This window comes from Triticum dicoccoides, chromosome 4B, assembly GCF_002162155.2.
Source record: "Triticum dicoccoides isolate Atlit2015 ecotype Zavitan chromosome 4B, WEW_v2.0, whole genome shotgun sequence".
In the NCBI taxonomy this organism is placed as follows: Eukaryota; Viridiplantae; Streptophyta; class Magnoliopsida; order Poales; family Poaceae; genus Triticum; species Triticum dicoccoides.
Window position 1 is genome coordinate 4,992,210 of NC_041387.1, and position 20,247 is coordinate 5,012,456.

At 42.6% G+C, this 20,247-nt stretch overlaps 1 pseudogene; it reads left to right on the forward strand.

Moving 5' to 3' along the window:
• The first annotated feature begins 12,002 nt into the window (after positions 1-12,002).
• The window catches only part of LOC119293159, a 21,028-nt pseudogene continuing 12,783 nt past the window's right edge, over positions 12,003-20,247 (forward strand).

Here is a 20,247-nt window from a genome sequence, read left to right on the forward strand (position 1 = left end):
CCAGCATTTTTTTACATGATGATTATTTGCATCATCATCCTTTTTCCAGAAGTCACGTGTAGTTTTGTTGAACAAACAAGGAGTTGCCTGAAACCATTGTGTAACTTGCAACAACACCAAACAGAAATCGGCTATTTTCAACTTCAAAAATGTAGTCATGGAACACCCAGATTTAAACTACCAAATTTTTTGTTGCAAAAACAGGCAATTCAAACTGTAGTTTCAGGCAATCTAAACTATATGATCACGCAATCCAAAATACTAATACAGTTATCCAGAGCATTTTTGAACCTTACAGGCTTAAAAAGCAACTTGTCTTTTTTGCATGAAAGACAGTAATCCAAATGAGGGTAAACAAGGAGGTTCGTACAGAAAAATGGCAAATGTTGTTCCTAATATATCATCGGGCATCTAGTCATCACTCATTTTCTTTGTCTTGGTAGTTGAAACTCCATCTGTGGTTTCCCATTCATGCGTTGTTCATCATGCCAATCTTGTGGTGCACAGTGCACTGTTGTGGTTGAAAGACCCACGGTAACTGCACTTGTTTTTCCTCTTCGGATGCAGCTCCAGTGCTGATTGCAACCTTTTCGACTTTGCTCTCCCTTTAGTAGTTGATTTTGGGGGGTCTCTAGGAACTTGGGGGTCAGGTGTACTAGAATCACCTTGCGCAGCTGCAACAGCCACATGCAGGGATTCCGTGGGGAGTGGTTTCCGTGCATGTCCACCAGGAGGTTGTGCCAAAGTAGATAAAAGTGGGGCAACATGTGTTTGTAGTACAGTAGTAGAACTTGTATACAGCCCAGAACCACAAGGAATTGTTGCAAAATCTGTAGGCAATGCTGCAAGGCCAGCATTTGCTGTAGTACCCATGGATTGTGGCACATCCCCCATAAGTGGTAGTGCAGGCCAATAGCTTTGTTGAGGAGCCCTCATCATTGTTGGTGCAGGCTCTCTGGTTAGTGTTCCAGGGCTGAACAGTTGTTGCTGAGCCCCCCTCAGTATTTTCCCAGGCCCACTGTTTAGTGTTGGAGTCCCCAACAGTTGTTCTGGAGGCCCCCTGGGTTGTTGCGCAGATCCCCTACCTTGAGGGACAAATCCGGACGGCCGCCCTGCAGCGCATGGCACCGCAGACCTTTTGTGCACTGGCGCACCCCCAACTGCTGCGTGTGGATGCACACCTTGCCCCATACACTACTAGGGAAAAGCCTATACACAGAAATTTAGCAACAGCGCGGGTCAAAAAAGAGCGCTAGTGCTAGATAGCAGTAGCGATTGAGGAAAAACCGCAATACAGATACACCCTTAGCAGCAGCGCGTGTAGTGCCAAAAGTGCTACTACTAATATTCCCATTGGTAGAATGATAGGATACGCATAGCAGTAGCGGGCTTGGAAGAAGTGCGCTACCGCTAGGGTATAAGTAGTAGCGCGTTTCCTACGAAGAGCGCTACTACTAATGGAAATAAAATAAGATGAAAAACAAATAGAAAAGTAAATGAAAATGAAAGAAATAGAAAAAGGAGAAAGGAAAAAATAAAATGTAAAGCATAATAATTGAAAAAGCGAAAAAACGGAGGAAGGCATAGCAGTAGCGTGTGTTTGTAAGAGGAGCTATAGCTAACATAGCTGCAGCGCGTGTCCTAGACCCCCGCTATAGAAACAGAAAAGAAAATAAAAATGGAAGAAAATTATATAGCTATAACAGCAGCGCGTTTTGTGAAAACCACTGTAGCTATCTTAGCTATAGCGCGTTTTGCGAAACTCGCTACCGCTAAATTTAACTTAACCAAAAAACCGTTTCCCCCCGGCCACCACTTCTCCCCCAAATCCCTCGACCCACCCCGCCGCCGTCTCCCCGATTCGCCATCGCCCCACTTCGCCGCCGTCTCCTGCCGACGTCGACGCCACCAGAGCCGTGCACCGTCGACGCCACCGGAGCCTCCCCCAACGCCACGGAGCCGCGCAGCCTCATCAACGCCACCGTAGCCGCCGTCGACGCCACCGGATCCTCCCTCGCCACAACTGCCTCCCTCGCCGTCACCGGAGACGCCCCTGCCTCCCTTGCCAGCACTGCCTCCCTCGCCACCACTGCCTCCCTCACCACCACCGGAGCCATCCTCTGTAAGCCCCCACCCCTCCTCTCTCTCTCTCTCATGCATAGGTTAGCTAGTTTAATTAGCTTAATTATCTAGGTTCGGGCAAAAATTTAGTTAGGGCTTTGACAGAGAAGTAGTTAGGTTAACTAGTTTAATTAGGTTAATTATCTAGGTTAGTGCAAAAATTAGTTAGGGCTTTGACAGAGAACTAGTCAGGTTAACTAGTATAATTAGGTTAATTATCTAGGTTAATTAGTGCAAAAATTTATTTAGGGCTTTGACAGAGATCTAGCTGCGTTAACTTGTTTAATTAGGTTAATTATGTAGGTAAACTAGATTAACTAACTAGGTTAAATAGGTAGGTTAATTAGGTTCGTTGGATTAACAAGCTAGGTTAAGTAGGTTGGCTAGGTTAGAGGAAAATGTTATTTTAGAGCATTAGGTCAGAAGAGTTAGAGAAATGGAGTTCCTTTGCAATTTAATTGGGTTATGTCCTAGGCAGAGAAGGGTTAGAGATAATAATGTGTGTTTGTGTGAGAGAGAGGAATAGCTAGATCAACATAATTTGGGTTTTGTCCTAGGCAGAGATGTGTTTAGTGAAGGAAAAGAATTTAGGAAAATTTTATTTTAAAGATGATCCCTTCCTAGACTTTTATTGTTGATTATATCTTTTCATTGAAGTGGTCATGTTATATCTTTTCATTGAAGTGGTTCGATTGTGCCCAAGTGGCTTTGTTGTTTCCAGGGAATGATGCTGAGTGGCCTATGTTTTGCCGGAATGTTGATTCATTTCTGTTCCGGCAAATTTCAGGTTCTTGATTTGTCCACTTTTTAGCAATGGTCATGCCGGAATTTTCCGTGAATTTCGGCATGACTTGTGCTACAAACTAGGACATATCGAGCCCGGGATTTGCCGCACCAGGAAGGAGTCAACAATCCTGCAAAACAATAGGCCTTTTTTATGTCATCATTCATTTTATTAGGTCTACAATTAATTGACTATATTTAATCATAGGAAACATGGCTAGCAACGATGAAGGACAGGGTTCTGGTGATTGCGTCGACGCCTACCGGGCGGCAGACGAATTTTTTAGCCTTACCGACGATCAACCGATGTTGTTGCTGGGCCCACCGGTGGCATCGGGGACTGAGACCGACACGCAGACCGGTGCTGAGACTGAGACCGGCGCTGAGACTCAGACTGGCATTGGGACCGGCGCTGAGACTGAGACCGGTGCTGACTCGGGGAGTGGAGCCGGTGTAGAGCCGAAAGCAAAGAGGCAACAACTTCCTAACAAACTCAGGACTACTAGGCTGGTGGTCACGGAGGTGGACGGCGGCATTTTTGAGCCAAAGGCGCCTGAGGAAGCTCGCTCGTGCTACGACAATCAAATAGGTTGCATCGTACGGACAACCGCCATCATCAACGATGAGAAACTACAGAAGATAGAAAATATGAGGAGCTCCCTCCTAAAGAAGTTTCACCAGATATTCTTGTTCTCGGGCCGGAATGAGAAGGATTATGAAGATCCAGACGAGGACCCGACAATGAAGAAGATAAACAAACACGCCATGACCAAGTTTAGCGACGCGTTGGCCGCCTGGAAAACTCGAGTGAAAGCAAGGATCATCGACAAGAAGGAACCCTACGCCGAGATTGTAAAGGATAATCCGACAATCATGGAAGACCAGTTTCAAATATTCAAGGAGGCTTGCAAGGCTGAAGCTGCCAAAAACAAGTCTAAGTACATGAAGGGGCTTCAAGAGAGGAACTTTGGGAGCCACCACCTCGGAAGCCGTGGTTACGGCGGAAAGAGGTCCAAATGGGCCAAGGAGGACGCGGAAGCCGCGAGTCTGGGCATCCCAGACCCCTTGGCAGATTTCACCGTCCTGCAGAAGCGTGACGTCCTGAGGGCCCATCACCGTTGGAACCCAGTGAAGAAGGTTTACGAGACAACACCGGTCATTAAGGAGTTCATGAGACTGCTGGTAATTTTAGTTTCTGATCAATTCGACTGCACACATTAGTCATATTTGTAAACGATCCTTGTGCCTTTTGCAGAGAGAGCAACACCGGATTGCGGCCTAAAGCGACTCCCCGTCTGAGGCATTGGCGAGGCCCAAGTGGGACACTCCAATCAACCGGGAGTTGAACATATTGAAACAACAACCGGTGGATACTCGACCGTCGTATGGATGCGTGCACGGTGTCGGAGACGACGCCACGTGGAAGAAGTACTACCGTGAGACCACGGAGGAGAGAAAGGAAAGACGGAGGTTAACTGAAGAAAACATCGACAAGAAGGTTGAGATTGCGGTTGAGAAGAAATCATCTCAGACAGTCGCAACAGTGGTAGCTGCCGCAAAACAGGTGGTTGCAGATTTGTCTACTTCCTTGGTGACGGGCGTTATCACTTGGACAAGGCAAAATCTAGAAAAAAATGCAGAGGACTTTCCCCTTGCTAAGTTCTTGGGAGCACCCGCTCCCGCACCGGCACCCGCACCTGCTCCCGCACCGGCTCCCGCACCGGACGTGCTCAGCGGTGCTTCGTCTTTGGACGAGATCGACGCCCTCACGGTATCTGTCACACCGGCCCCCTTCAATATAAATGTATAATCTCCCGTTTTCGTTGCCTTTCAGATGTCTCACGTCGCAAACTTTTCTTTGCGGCCGACGAAACCCCGTGCACCATATTGTACACCATTGGCGACCAGAAGGTGGACGTGGGGAAGCCGACGAATAATCGACATGTTTCACGTGAAGAAGCTGGATTTTATGTTTGTCCGCCTTTATGCCTTGCACATGAACTACATCATCGGGGTTGAGCAGATATCTCATATCTGTGTCGCTGACCCGTACTACATGCATGAGGGCTTTTTGGGAGTCTGCGCAGAGCACCGTGTATACGCGAGGGAATACATCATCAATTTCATGCTCACCAATAAGGACAAGGGGGCGATTCTCGTGCCTTATCATCCCGTGTAAGTCATCCATGCTGCTATCCTTCCTTCGATTTCAATCATTCATTTGCACGGTGGAGGCTAAGTAATTTGAGGTGTACTTATTTTGCGCAGCGGCGGGCGCGCCGTCCTCATCATCCTATACCCCCAATTCTCCCACGCTCTTTACTTGGACTCGTTGAAGAACATTCACAAAAAGGATTACACCCACATCAAGGATGTTCTCGACAGTGCTATGTTTTACTACCAAGCAAGGGGTGGAGAGGTCAGGGACAAGAAGAAAAGGGGCGGCAGGGTCGCCTTCGCCCATAAGACCGACTTCTGCTGCATCCAGCAACCGAGCGATTCTCTTAATGATGGATTCTATGTCCTACACCACATGCTGGAGTACAGACGGGATCACCAGAACCTTCGCATGTCACCTAGATCCAATGATGCCCATATTCTGCAATGGGCAAAGGACGTAGGAGATATCGAGGATCATCGACTTCGAGCTGAGTTCTATCACATCCAGCGCGAACTTGCCCAAATCATCATGAAGGAGGTCGTCGGAAAAACAGGGATGTTCTACGAAGGACAAATGTCGCGGGAAGATGTCTGAACATGGATAGCCTCTCTGCGTCTCGACATGAAGCCTTTCACTAAGCTCGGGGACTATCTCCCTGACATCGATGGATGGCACGAGATGTTGGAGTGATTGTCGATATATGACAATGTGTCTGTTTACTCCATACTTTCTGTATGACAAAACTTTGAGTTATGCGCAGTGAAACTTTATTTGTGAGGTAATTAAACCGTCCTCCTCCTCGACTAGCGAAGATCACTCTAGTTAGGGCATTTTGGGTACGATGAACTTTGTTATTTATGCTTATGATATGTTGTTTCTATTTTTGTCAAGTCTGTCTCTTTCTGTTGCTCAACTATCTATGTTGCATATCATCGACTCATGTGATGATGCAGGTGCATAGATCATCGATGGCGACGAAGTGCTATGCCAGGAGTATATATACGACGAGTGGCCGGAGTGTCAGGCCCAGGTGTTACCGGTTTCCGGTTTCCGAGCGACAGGCAGTAGTTAGTTTAGGTTCACGCTAATGCGAGAGAGGGATACGAATTCATGTACTCAAAGTGATAGCTCTTCTCGCGTATACCATTGTTTAGATGGATGACGATGTATTTGCAAGTAATCGAGGACTTGTATCGCTATTTTCGAGATGATGACGAGAGACCACTTTGTGTTGGATGATGATTATGATGAGACTATTTGTATGTATATGCTATGATTACATTTGTGGTCTCGCAGGCATTTGTATGTGTATCATGATGACATTTCTACGTGCTAAAGATTCTTCTATAAAGCCTGTTCAAATGCAAAACAAATATGCCCAAAAGAAAAACAAAAAACATGTTAAATTAGCAGTAGCGAGTGTACAAAAGTTAGCAGCAGCGCCACAATAGCAGTAGCGCGCTGTTGCAAAGCGCGCTAGAGCTTCTAGCAGTAGCGAGCTTCCAATAACCGTGCAACTGCTACACTTGTGTACCAGCAGCGCTGGTGACCATGCGCTACTGCTATGTGTTAGCTGTAGCGCCTTATTAGTAGCGCCCCTCCCCGCGCTACTGATACACCTAAAACCCGCGCTGCTGCTAGCCTTTTCCCTAGTAGTGATACTGTGTGTAGGTAGTGAAGCTGCATTTTTTGGCGGTGGGGCAGAAGTAGTTTGACGGTGCCTATCACTAGCAGGGGCTTGCGCGGCATGTGGTGGTGCATTGCCACTACTCACCGAAGCATTTGTCATTGGTGGCATAGGACCACCAGCTGATGGTGGAGGCCCACCAGTGGGTCCACTGGGATGGGACGCTGTTTTCTTTTTCCTTGACAGGCTGAGATTTTTTATTTCGTGACGTGCTCCACGCATATGCTTCTTTACAATATTTGTCGCAGCATCTGATGCACTAGCAACCTTAGCAAGTCCACCAAAATCCATCATCAAATTTGCATGACGGAGTTCTTTCTTTGATTGTTCCGGCATCTCATCAGGATGATCCTCAACAGCAGGGGGTGCATCCGGGATTGCTAGGGGTGTCCATCTTCTTTTTATGTACTGCATTGGGATTTCATCAACTCCAAGATGGTTGAAAACCTTCAAAATATGGCAGCAAAGCATACCATCCCTATCAAACTTGCAACACTCACATCCGTAGTCTCCGGCACTAGTTTCAACAGTCACAAAATAGCTTCTAGAACCATATTTAGCAACCCATTCTTGATTGGGGTAAAGCTCATACAAGTGTTCACCGTGGGGCCGCACGTTCTACCTTGTAGTCAACTGAAACTCGTCGTGGAACCTCTCGTACAAGTCTCTAGTGTATGATTTGTAGGCTTGCTTTTCAATTGGGTAAGATGACCACATTTCACTCTGCAGATGTTCTGTCCTGTAGTCCTTCGCACCCTCTCGAACTAGTATGTGTGTTTGGATTTTCTGATATTGCTTCACGAAGTTCAAGATGGACTTGTGTGGGTTCACATAACGCTTTAGGACAGCGTTGAACCCCTCGCTGCATTGAGTTGACTCATGAAAGGGAAAATTTGGTGCTTGAAGTAACAGGGCACCATGTTTCTCGGTACTTGTATAGATTCTTGAAGTGAGAGTCAGTCATAGCCTCATACTTCATCATCAGCTCACACCAACCTGCCTCAAACTCCTCTGGTGTCAAGCTAAAGTCAACACAATGGTTGAAATCTTTGGACAAGCCAGGATTTCGTCCCAACACTGCTCCAAGCTTCTCTTGTGCTTTCTTCATAATATGCCAGCGACAACAGCGGTGCACACTTGTAAGGAAGATCTTTTTAATTGATTGTGCCATTGCGATGTCTTGGACAGTTATGATGTTGGTTGGTGCTACTCCATGCATTGCTTCAAGGAAGGTCTCGAATAGCCAATCAAAACTAGATGCCAACTCTTGCCTAACAAAACCACAACCCAACATAAATGATTGCCCATGTCGATTAATTCCAATAAATGGCGCAAAGGGCATGTTGTACATGTTAGTCATGTATGTTGTGTCAAAATATATGCAATCATGATAAGCTTCCACGTATGCCTTCCGTGTTGCACCATCGACCCAAAAAATATTCTCCACTCTGTCTTCTTCATCATACTTTATCTTGTAAAAAAAGTTTGGATCTTCTTTTTGCTGATCTTTGAAGTATGCTACTGTCTCTATCATGTCGCCTTCTCTTGTAGCATCCTTATTCAAGACCGTCTTCAGGTCAGTAATGTGCTTAGTTCCATAAGGCACAATTAGTTCTGTCCCATAGAAGTCTGACATGATGTGCATCATACGCCCTGCATTCAATGAAGTCAGAATAGAGTGGTTAATCCTTGTTACCTAAGAACAGTACCAAAAAAACAATTTTATTTCTTTCACCAGGCAACTCAAATGGAGATTTTAGGCATTTTCATCATCCTGTACAAGCAACAAACACAACAAACACGCAGGCAACTCAGCAGTGGGTAAAAAATACAAACAACAAGCTGCACAAAAACCAGACACACAAACTTATGTTGGGCTGTGGTTTTTGTACTAATATGCATTTGTGCAAAAGGCAGATAGGCATGTAGTAATTATACATTGAGCAACTAATAGAAAAATACCAGGCAAGTCCATCTACCACATTTCATAACAAAGACAAGACAACAGAGGCACGACCCTTGCTTTTGTTTTCCGATCAAAAGAGGCAAATACTATTTAAAAATAAGGCAAGGTTTAGGGGGTACCAGACTTTTTTTCATCAAAACCAAGCATGTTTTTGTATTTAGTCTGGCAAATCACACACATTTTGCAAGCAAGATGGATACAATACTTAGGCAAGTCTGGGCAGCAAAGCCTGTGCAGAGAGGAGGGTAATATGGTTACAGACCTGTTGTCAAGTTGCAGTTATGTAGGTGGGTAAGGAAGGCCTTTTCTTCTGGTGGGATCCCCTGGTGCGATCTCAAGTACTTAGTCAAACTTGGTTTGTCAACTAGTGGATGGTTGTGCTCGCCAACAAAATATATCACTTCCCATCTGCCATCTATCAGCTTCACAACCATCTTAGCTTTGCACCCAGTTTGCACTATTTTATCTCTCTTTCGTTTCTTGCTCATCTTTTTGGTTTTATTATCATCATCAAGAAAGACAATATCCTCGTCTTCATCATCATCTTTTGTTTGCTCAACGATATCATCTAGCATAGGAATTTTTTCTGCCCCTCCTTCATCGACTTCAGGCTTTCGAAACTTGTTGCAAACAAAATGTTGTTTTATCAACACTCCAGTTTTCACAGCCTTCCTTGAAGTATTCTTTTTGACTGAAAAACCAATCTGCAAGGCATATGCATTGTAGTGTTCTTGGGCGCCTTCCAAAGTGTCGAACCTCATGCCCAAATGAGGCTCCTTGGGTTGTGACCAAGCCTCTTCATCATTTTCAGCAGCAACGCCTGTCAAACCATTACCAACAGTCACACTTGTATCACCCGCAGCATCTGTTCCATCAAGGGTATGACAATCAGTTTCTAATTCTTGCGCTGCAGGTGCTTGCTCATCTGTCTCCACTGTTTTTGCCACAGGAGCAGTGGCATTTTGCACTATAGCAGGATTAGGAGAATCACTCGTAAACTCAGGATTTTGAGCATTCTGTTGCGTAGAGTTCACTGGATCACCAATATCCGTATCATCTGGTTCCTCATTTAGGTCAATCATCTTAACAGCCTGTGCATCATTTAAACCAGAAAACCAAAGCTAGTTAGCTTGATGAGATGAGAAAGTAAGAAACTAAATTCAGGCAATGACAAATGAATGATAAGATAGCATTTTTTTTGTTGTAAGAAAGACTTCAACATTCAACATGGGTTTTTGCTTCTATCACAATTTTTTACTAACTTTTTATTTGTTTTAAAATGCAGGAAACTTATACATATGCATGGTTTTCAAGGATCTCAAGGGGGAAGCAAGCTAGATGCCAAAGAGTAGCAGTTCTTTTTAGAGTGTTTTCAGCATGGATTTCACACCAAAAAACAGAGAGAGCAGCAGCATGTTTTGTGTTAGAAAAAACTTAAGAATAACAGCAGTCATGGGCAACATATGTTTGTCCTTTTTATATTCAGTACTTTTGTTTTTCTCCTAAAGTTTGTACTAGCAGGAACTTTGGTTAGCATGGAATCTTTTTCTAGCTTCTTCAAGAGTTGCCTTGACATCATTATGCTTTTTGCTTAATCCTATAATGCAAGTTGCTCCAATCAACCATTTGTTTTTGGTCCACATGCTCCAAAAAGATCTGCTAGGGGGAAAAAGCCTTGTGTTTTTGCCTTTTTTCCATAGTGATCTCAGTATTCATCTTGTTATAATTGTCTTATAAGTTTCAAAAGTGTTCATGATTTGCCTTGTCATAAGTTTACCAGACAAGTGTGCATACATATACTTAGTTGCCTCATTATAGCACTGTTTTTGCTCAAACAGAATGTCTAATTTGCCAATAACATTTTCATAAGCAATTAATAAAACTGGAACACATCAGAAATAGATCATAATCATCATAGCACTGTTTTTGATCCTCTTTATAAGTACTGTTTTTGTCTACAGATTACAAATGTGTTCATATGCAATAGATTTGCAAACAGAATTTGAAAACTGGCAAGAACTATCACTTAGGGTGCACAACACTACTAAATTTTGCCCAAATCAGGGGGCTGAAACTTGCCTAAACATCAAACTAAACATGCTTAACATCACATCTTTTTTACACAATGTTTTGCACAAGTGCAGCCTTGTACAAATCATGGGGAAAGAGGAGGGGGGTCTGGAAGTGAGCTAACTCTGACCTTTTTGCCTTGATTTTTTTGCCTTTTGCAAGGCAATCAGGAACGAGGCACCTTGATTTTGCCTAGAGAAGAAACACTAATGGAGCCGCCATTGGAGGGCTGTGAAGGTTTTCTGGGTCTGGAAGTGGTGAGGGAGAAGGGGTGTGCTGTCCTTTTTGGCTTGGGAGAGAAGAAGATGGGGCTGGGGGTTAGGTGAGGAGAAAAGAAGGGGAAAAGAAGACGCGCAGGGGTGGGGGAGGGATCGGGCGAAGGGGAGGACCAGGTGATTTTGCCCGCTCGATGGTTGGTTGCGGGAATCGGGAGAAGGGACCAGATGCTTTCCTATCCTGGAAAGGTGGACAGAAACTTGCTATATTTGGGCTGGCTGCCAGGAAACGCTAGGGAGCACCCGACTGCTCCTAGACGCGTCCTATACTTTTTGTGCACGAAATACATATTTACCGTTTGATTTAAGAGGTTTTGTATGCCATCTACGCTCGAGTTTAATATCTTCCTGACAAAACTAAGACACCCAGCCTACATATTCTGTAAACAAAAAAATCTGGTACAGCCAAGGAAATAGCTGATATAAGTGATCTCCCGGAACTGCCTGACGTAACACATCTTGTGGAAATTACTACTACTTTTCTGTTCCTTGAGTCAGTCTTTGACAGAAATGGTGGTGTCCTAATCCCATGGCCATCCATTGACTGGTGCCTGATTTTTTGAGATGCAACTGTCACTAGCATGTGCTGCAGTAGTAGATTGTGGAGTGATGCAACTGTTACTAGCATGCATGGTGCCCTGACCTCAGCCAGTCTACATATTCTGTAAAAAAATAAAAAAAATCCGGCACAACCAAGAAAATAGCTGATATAACTCACCATGTCGTAATCACTCCTTTTTCTGTTCCTTGAGATCCTTATCCCATGGCCATCCATCGATTGGTGCCTGATTTTTTTGAGATCCTCATTTATTCGACTGTCGTGTATTACATGGTGGTAGTGGCAATCATAAGAACTTCCAGCCATAGCTTCTGTGTAGGAAAAGTATGCATGCCAAGACCGAGACGAGACTTGAAAAATACCCTAGACCATACATAATATTGTGCTTGCGAGTGAACTCAGGATGAACTACTCTCTCCATTCCATTGTTGTTCCCATCCTGTAGCTAGCTGCTCTCTCCCTCGTCGAACCAATATGGCTGCCAAGCTTGGGCATCTCGCTCGAGCAGCTGCAGCAATCCTTTGCTTGTTGATTTTCCATGTAGCACCGTCTAATACCTATTCTCAAGCCAGGGAATCAGGTGGGACTACAACCTGCATCGGCAAGGAGCGGGATGTTGTTCTGTCCTTCAAGTCGGGTCTTCTCGTCCCTGTTGGCCTCCTGTCGTCATGACAGGGCGATGATTGCTGACAGTGGAAGGGATTTAGGTGCAGCAACAGAACTGGCCATATTGTCAAGCTCAACCTCCGTGTAAATTTTTCCTATGAGGTGTATGACATCTTGGGCTTGCCGGGAGGCTGGATGAGCTCCTCTCTGGCTTCTCTGCAACAGTTGAGGTATCTTGATCTGAGTGGGAATTACTTCAAGGGCACAAGCATTCCTGCGTTCATAGGCTCTCTGGAGAACCTAAGGTATCTCAACCTCTCATGGTCAAGTTTCGGTGGTAGAATACCTTCCCAATTTGGCAATCTTTCAAATTTGCAATATCTTGATGTTAGTGGGAATTATTACTTTGGTAGCAATTTTTCCTATAATCTGTATGCGATGGATCTTGTATGGCTGAAGCATCTGCCGTTGTTGAGTCATCTTGACATGAGCTATGTGAACCTCACTAATGTGCAAGACTGGGTTTACCTGTTTAATAGGTGCTTCCTTCTCTAAGAGTGCTTCGCTTGGTAGATTGTGGTCTTACTAGCACAATGTCTGGTACCTCAAAATCAAACCTCACACATCTCAAAGTCCTTGATCTGTCATACAACCTGTTTAACACATCGCTAGAGAAGAGCTGGTTTTGGGATCTCACGAGCCTTAAGGAGCTTCACCTCTCCCAGGGCGAAAGGCATGGACCTATTCCTGAAGAACTGGGAAACATGACGGCCCTTGAAGTCATAGATTTCAGTAAAAATGATCTAGTGGGTTTGATACCAAGCAACTTGGAGAAAATGTGCAATTTGAAAGTGTTGATTTTCGATGATAACAACATTAGTGTGAGCATAGGGGAGTTCATAAATCGATTGCCAAGGTGCTCATGGAGTACAATACATGTATTGTCAATGGATAGGGTGAATATGACCGGGAAATTACCAATCTTGGTTGGGAACATGACAAGTCTCAGTGTTTTTAAAGCCAGTCGAAACAAGATAGTTGGTACTATACCACTAGGATATGGAGCACTTGGTAACTTGACAGTGTTGGATCTCAGCAACAATAAACTCAACAGTGTGCTTAAGAAGGAGCATTTCTTAGGTTTACTACATTTAGAGTCTTTGGACATCTCGCATAACACCTTGAAAATGGATTTTGGACCAAATTGGGCTCCTCCTTTTAGACTGAAGGACATAAACTTAGATTCATGCGTGGTGGGTCCTCATTTTCTAGTCTGGCTTAGATGGCAGACTGACATGGATACTCTTTCTATCAAAAATGCAAATTTGGATGATATTATTCTTGATTGGTTCTGGGTGACATTTTCTAGAGCTTACATCTTGGATATATCTGGAAACATGTTGCATGGTTCATTGCCGGCAATCTACAACACATGTCAGCCGCCCGTATATCTCTTTGGTCCAATAAACTGACAGGTCTGGTTCCATGGCTCCCTATATATATATATATCCATCTTTGATCTGTCTTCAAACTCTTTCTCGGGGTCACTGCCATCAGAGATAAAAGCTCCATGGCTTGAGGTGTTGTTGCTGGCAAATAATCAAATTACTGGCACCATTCCATCATCTATTTGCCTGTTGACTCGTCTGAGACGGTTGGACGTATCGCGAAACAATTTAATAGGAGATGCTTTGCAGTGCTGGAAGGAATCAGAAAATAATACTTCAGTGTCCAGGGCAAACTCAGCAGATCAATTTGGTTCTGTCATGTCTGTTCTAGTGTTGAGCAACAATGATTTTTCAGGTGAATTCCCTAAATTTCTTCAGAGTGCCTCACAATTGAAGATCCTTGATCTTTCATACAATAGGTTCTTTGGAACATTGCCAGAGTGGTTACCAGGAAAAATGCAAGACTTGGAAATCTTGAGGTTGAGATCAAATATGTTCGATGGTCATATTCCAAGCAACTTCACTTGCCTTTCAAATCTTATCCAACATGCCAAAACAGGAGACTTTACAGCAGCAAGTAAATGCTAGAATGGAGGGACCCAAAGAGACAGCCAAGAAGAAAGAGACAGGAAATCCCAAAGAACTCTTTTGTGTGAAGTGCAAAGAACAGGGGCATGTGAAGAGTGACTGCAAGAATAAGGTTTTCTGTGTGGTCTGCCAAAGACCATCTCACAATACTGAAGAATGCACCATTATAAAATAGCCTAAACCAGTTGCTAAATACGTGGGATATGGAGCCAGGGGTTTGGGGTGTCTCTTGGTGCAGAATACCAAGAGAATACCAAGGAAATTGTTGCTACTGAGCACATCAATCCTATGGCCTTAGTTACTGTGTATGAGGGACACTGAGTGATACCACAGTGGCTTATGGTTTCAGCAAAATGTTTGATTGGGGGTGGACATGGAGAGCCAAGTTTCAGAGTCCTACAACTTTCCATATGAGATTCCCTAGTAAAGCCAAATTGGTGGAGCTGAAAAACTTTGGCAAATTCACTCTGATGGGCACTGGGGCAATGGTTGAGGTTGATTTTTGTAGCCCAGATGATAAAGCAAAAGGGAAACTGCACTCAATTTGGATCAAGATGTGGGGGGTTCCTGACAACCTGAGGCATTATTTGGGGGTTTGTGAAATTGGTTCAGCTCTAGGACTAGTGGTTGAAGTAGATGTGGAACACATTCACTCTAAGGAGGAAATCAAAGTTAAAGTGGGAGTGAGGGACTTACACAAGATTCCTGCTGGCACAAAAATCACTACCAAGGATTTGTTGTTGTATGATATAGGTTTTGAGTTTGATTCTGTTGCTGAGCAGGGATGGTACAAGTTTGAGGAAGGCAATAAAAGGAAAATCTTTGATTACCTTGACCTAGAGAGCTCTGATGCACAGAAGGAGAATGAGATGCAGAAAAAAAGTTGACAATCTAAATCTGCAACGCCATTGGTTAGTCTAGGGAGCTTGGGGCTAAAACAATATGAACAAGTGATTCTGAAAGCAGGTGATATGCCTCAGAAGAATGAGTTGCTCAAGGAGAAGACAGGGGCAGGGACTGTTGGAGAGGGGTAGGGAGAAGAGGAAAGTCTGAAAGTCAGGCTACAGAAAGCAGAAGAGCTTGCAGCAAGGCAAACTGCTCAGCTAATGTTGGAGGAAAAAAAGAGGAAGGAAATGGACATTATTAGGAAATCACTAGAAAAGTAAGTTAAGAGGCAGCATGAACTATTGCAGCTTAATATGAAAGCTATTGAAGAGGTGAGAGGGTCACAGTCAGGGGAAAACAGGTAGGAAGTGAAGATGAGAAAGAGAACTCTGGAGAAGGAGCAGCAGCAGAAGATAGAATAGAGGGGGAGGGGGATGACAGAGTTGGAACTAATGGAACAGGCAGTGGGCCTAGGATATATGGAGCCTGTGGATTACACTGCTAGTCAGGAAACTGAATCTTTTGAGACCAAAATCAAAAAGGCTGGTATAGGAGAGCTGGAGTCCCAAGAAGAGGAAGAATTGAGAAGATGCACTAGGCTGAAAGGCAAGGAAGACAAAAAAATTACTGATCTGGTTAAAGAGAGAGTTGAACAGAAGAACAATTATGGTGAGTATACTCCTGCTGATATCATATCTAGACCTAATAACATTTTACAGCAGATTGCTGAGGGGGTGGGGGTTAGTCTAGGATACAAACCAGACATTGTCAATCACAATCTGGAATTGATAAAAATGGTTGAACAGTCAAGAATTGATATGTGGTTAACAGATTATAACAACAAGCAGAAACAAAACTCTATACCTGAGGAACATAACTTTATTGATACTGGAGAACATTCTCTACTAGACTTGCTAGAAGATGAAGATATTGAAAAAGAGGGGGAAGAAAATGAAGAATGGGAATTAATGAAAGAGCTTTTCTCATCAAAAAAAGAGAAGAAAAGAGGTAAAACTACCAGAGGTTCTGGAGTTAAAATTGCCTCTGTAGTCAATAATCTAGAATCTTCAGATAGGAAGAAAAAGAAAAAAAAGATGAGGGGTATTTTTTGGAATATGAGAGGTTTTGGAGGTGATATTAAGAAAATATTTTTGAGGGAGATGATCATGGATATGAGAGTGGACTTTTTGGGTCTGCAGGAGACCATGAGACAGCAATTTTCTAGAAATGATTTACAGCAAGTGTGTGCAGGGAGGGATTTCCATTGGCATTTTACTCCAGCTAGGGGAAAATCTGGTGACCTCCTGCTGGGGGTGAATTATACCACATTAGATGTGATTTCTCAAGAAGAGGGAGATTATCACATTAAAATGACAGTCCAAGATACTAAAAAAAGGTTCATTTGGGACCTAGTAGTAGTATATGGAGATGCACAACCAGAGAGGAAAGCTTTATTCCTGGCTGAGCTATCCAGAGTTTTACAAAATTCTGTTAACCCTATTTTGATTGGAGGGGACTTCAACATTATTAGAAAAGCTAGTGAGAAAAATAAGCCAGGATCCCCTGGGCATTGGAGTTTTCTTTTTAATGCCATCTTGGAACAGGCTAGAGTGAGAGAGTTGGAGATGAATCAGAGACAATTCACTTGGGGCAACAATATGCATACCCTTCTTTTGAGAAACTATATAGGATCCTATGTAGCACTGAATGGGAAGAGACATACCCCTTAACCCAAGTAACAACTTTAACTAGGGAGAAGTCAGATCACACTCCTTTATTTTTGGATTCTGGAGATTTCCAAAGAACAGAACCAATTTTCAGATTTGAGAATGCTTGGTTTCTGAGAGATGGGATTGATGAAATTGTGCAGAAAGTCTGGAATGATCCTACCATTAAGGGGGACAACATAGACAGACTGTTGGGGAAATTTAGAATGTTAAGACCTAAACTTAAAGGGTGGAATAGAAATATGAATGCATGATATGTTGAGCTGAAAAAAGATATCCTACTTAAACTGGATATTATTGATAAAAATTGTGAGGTTAATGGCCTCACATCTGTTGTCAGAAAAGAGCCCAGCTTGACAGATTGCTTAAACAAGAAGAGGCCAAATGGAAACAGAGAGCCAAAATTGATGAGTTACTAGAGGGAGATAGTAATACTAAATTTTTTCATGCCAAAGCAAATGGGAGACTTAGGAGGAATAAAATTACTAGATTAGATCAGGATGAGGGGATTGTATAAGGAGATAAAAATTTGATGGAGTATATCACTACTTTTTATAAAAAATTATTTGGTCCACCAGATAATTCTTCTGTTTCTCTAAATATTGATAATCCTATCAGGATTCCAAGGGAATATGTTAACATTTTAGTGGAGGATTTTTCTTTGGAAGAAATCAAGAAGATTGTCTTTAAAATGGCACACAATAAATCTCCTGGGCCAGATGGCTTCACTCCTGAATTTTACCAACACTATTGGGAGCTGGTGAAATTTGATTTGAAAGCTTTGTTAGATGACTTTGCCAATAGGAAAATTCACATTAGCAGACTGAACTATGGGCTTATAACCATAGTACCAAAAGGGATTGGTGCTAATCAAATCCAGAAGTTCAGACCAATTTGTTTGCTGAATGTATGTTTTAAAATTATCATAAAAGTCCTAATGAACAGGCTAAATTTGGTAGCTGCTGATGTCATTTCTCCTGTCCAAACTGCCTTTGTTAAAGGCAGGTATATCATGGAGGGGGTTCTGATCCTGCATGAGGCCTTGAATAGCATTAAAAAGGAAAAACAAAGTGCCATGCTTTTGAAAATTGATTTTGAAAAGGCCTATGATAAAATCAAATGGTCCTTCCTTTTTCAAATGCTCAAATTGAAAGGATTTCCAGATAAATGGATTGACTGGGTTATGGAAACGGTTAGAGGGGGGAAAGTTTGTGTCAAAGTTAATGATACGCTAGGAAAATATTTTTGTTCTTATAAGGGCCTGAGACAAGGAGATTCTTTATCCCCTTTGAATTTTGATCTGGCTGCTGATGCTCTAGCAATTATGTTAAATAAATCCAGAGAAAATGGGCTAGTCAAGGGGGTCTTGAATGATTATACACCAAATGGGGTTAATATGTTGCACTATGCAGATGACACCATATTTTTGCTACAACATGATATGGAAAGTGCACACAACTTGAAATACATTCTATGTTTGTTTGAACAAATGTCTGGGTTGAAGATTAATTTTCATAAAAGTGAACTTTTTCTTTTTGGTGAGGCAATTGATAAGAAAGATGAATATGCCAAAATATTTACATGCCCAGTTTTGCCCATGAAATACTTAGGGCTACCCATTGATAAGAATAGAATTAGCAATAAACATTGAAAGCCTCCAGAGACTAAGATGGAAAAAAATGTGAAACTTGGCAAAGTAGATTACTAGCTAGTGCAGGGAGGGTTACTTTGATCCAGTCAGCCCTTACAGGCATACCATATTTCATGATGTCCTTTTATGGGCTCCCAGTGGGGGTTGAGAAACGAATGGACTTTTTAGAGCCAGATTGTTATGGCAAGAAGATGATCAGAAGAGAAAATACCATTTGGTGAAGTGGTCTGAGGTTTGTAGGCCAAAAGACATGGGGGGGCTGGGGATACAAAATCTGGCTTGTATGAACAAAGCATTGCTCTACAAGTGGTGGTGGAAACTATATACAACTGAGGGGCTATGGCAAGACATAGTTCTTGAAAAATATGTTAAGTGTAAAACTTTGGGTAATGTCCAGGACAAACAGGGAGATTCCCAGTTTTGGAGGGGTATATTAAAACACAGAGATCATTTTGTCTCCCTGTGCAAGTTTAAAATTGGAGATGGAAAAAGAGCTCGATTTTGGGAAGATTGGTGGATTGGCAATGCTCCATTAAACAAGAATTTTCCTAGGCTATATGATCTCTGCTTCGACAAAAAAAACAGTTAAAGAAGTTTTTGACAATGGATTAGATAATGTGCAATTTAGAAGAACTTTGTTAGGAGATGCAAGAGAGCTGTGGGGGCATATTAAAGAGGCTTGTAGTGTGGTGACATTGAATGAAGATAAAGATGAAATAAAATGGACTCTCAATAAAAAGGGAGTATACACTGTCAAGTCCTTCTATAGACACCTGATTGAAAATGGTGTCAAGTATCCACATTTATACATGTGGAAGATTAAAATGCCACCTAGAATTAAGGTGTTCATGTGGTTGGCACTTAGAAAAAGTATTCTCATAAAAGATAATTTGATCCATAGGGGGTGGAAAGGAGATGATAAGTGTCCCTTTTGTGGGCAAAAAGAGAACATAAATCACCTTTTTCTATCATGTTCAGTGGCTAGATTGTTGTGAAACATTTTAAAATGTGCTTTCAATCTGAGAGATATACCAGATGCACTGGATGCTGTTATGAAAACCTGGGTAAATACCTTTGGAAAAGAAGAAAAAAGCCTGGTCATGATAGGAGTATCAGCGATCTGCTGGACTGTTTGGAAACTTAGAAATAGTGTGATCTTTGACAACAATAGGGTGAATGATCCCTGTGTTCCTGTTACTCTGTTTCTTAAAAACCTAAATGATTGGAATATTTTGCAGACAAATCCCGCAAGAAGTAAGCTAATGGAGGCTGGAGTGAAGCTAGTAAGTGAGGTGGCAGAAGAGATTTTCAAAGCAGCTCATGGGTGGCGCCTGAAGACTGGGAGGATCGAAGAGTGACTGAAGACCTCTCTGCTGCGATGGAAAACTTTATGTTTGTAACGCCCGGATAATTAAGCTACAGTGATCCCATGCTAATGGTGCCACGTCACCACGGTTACTGCTACTAATTTATCTTTAGAACAAAAACCGGTCCTAAATTCAAATTCAAATTAATGATAACAATAAAAGTTTTCAAAAATTAAAATAAAAATGTTTGGTTTGTACTAAATATTACAAATGTAATTATGGTGCAACAAACCCATTTTTTATAAAATGTCTAAATAATTTAAAATGAGTTAAAACAGAAAATAAAATAAATAAAAGAAAAGAGATAAAACAGAAAAACAAAAGATAAAAAAAAATAGAAGAGAAACCCCCCC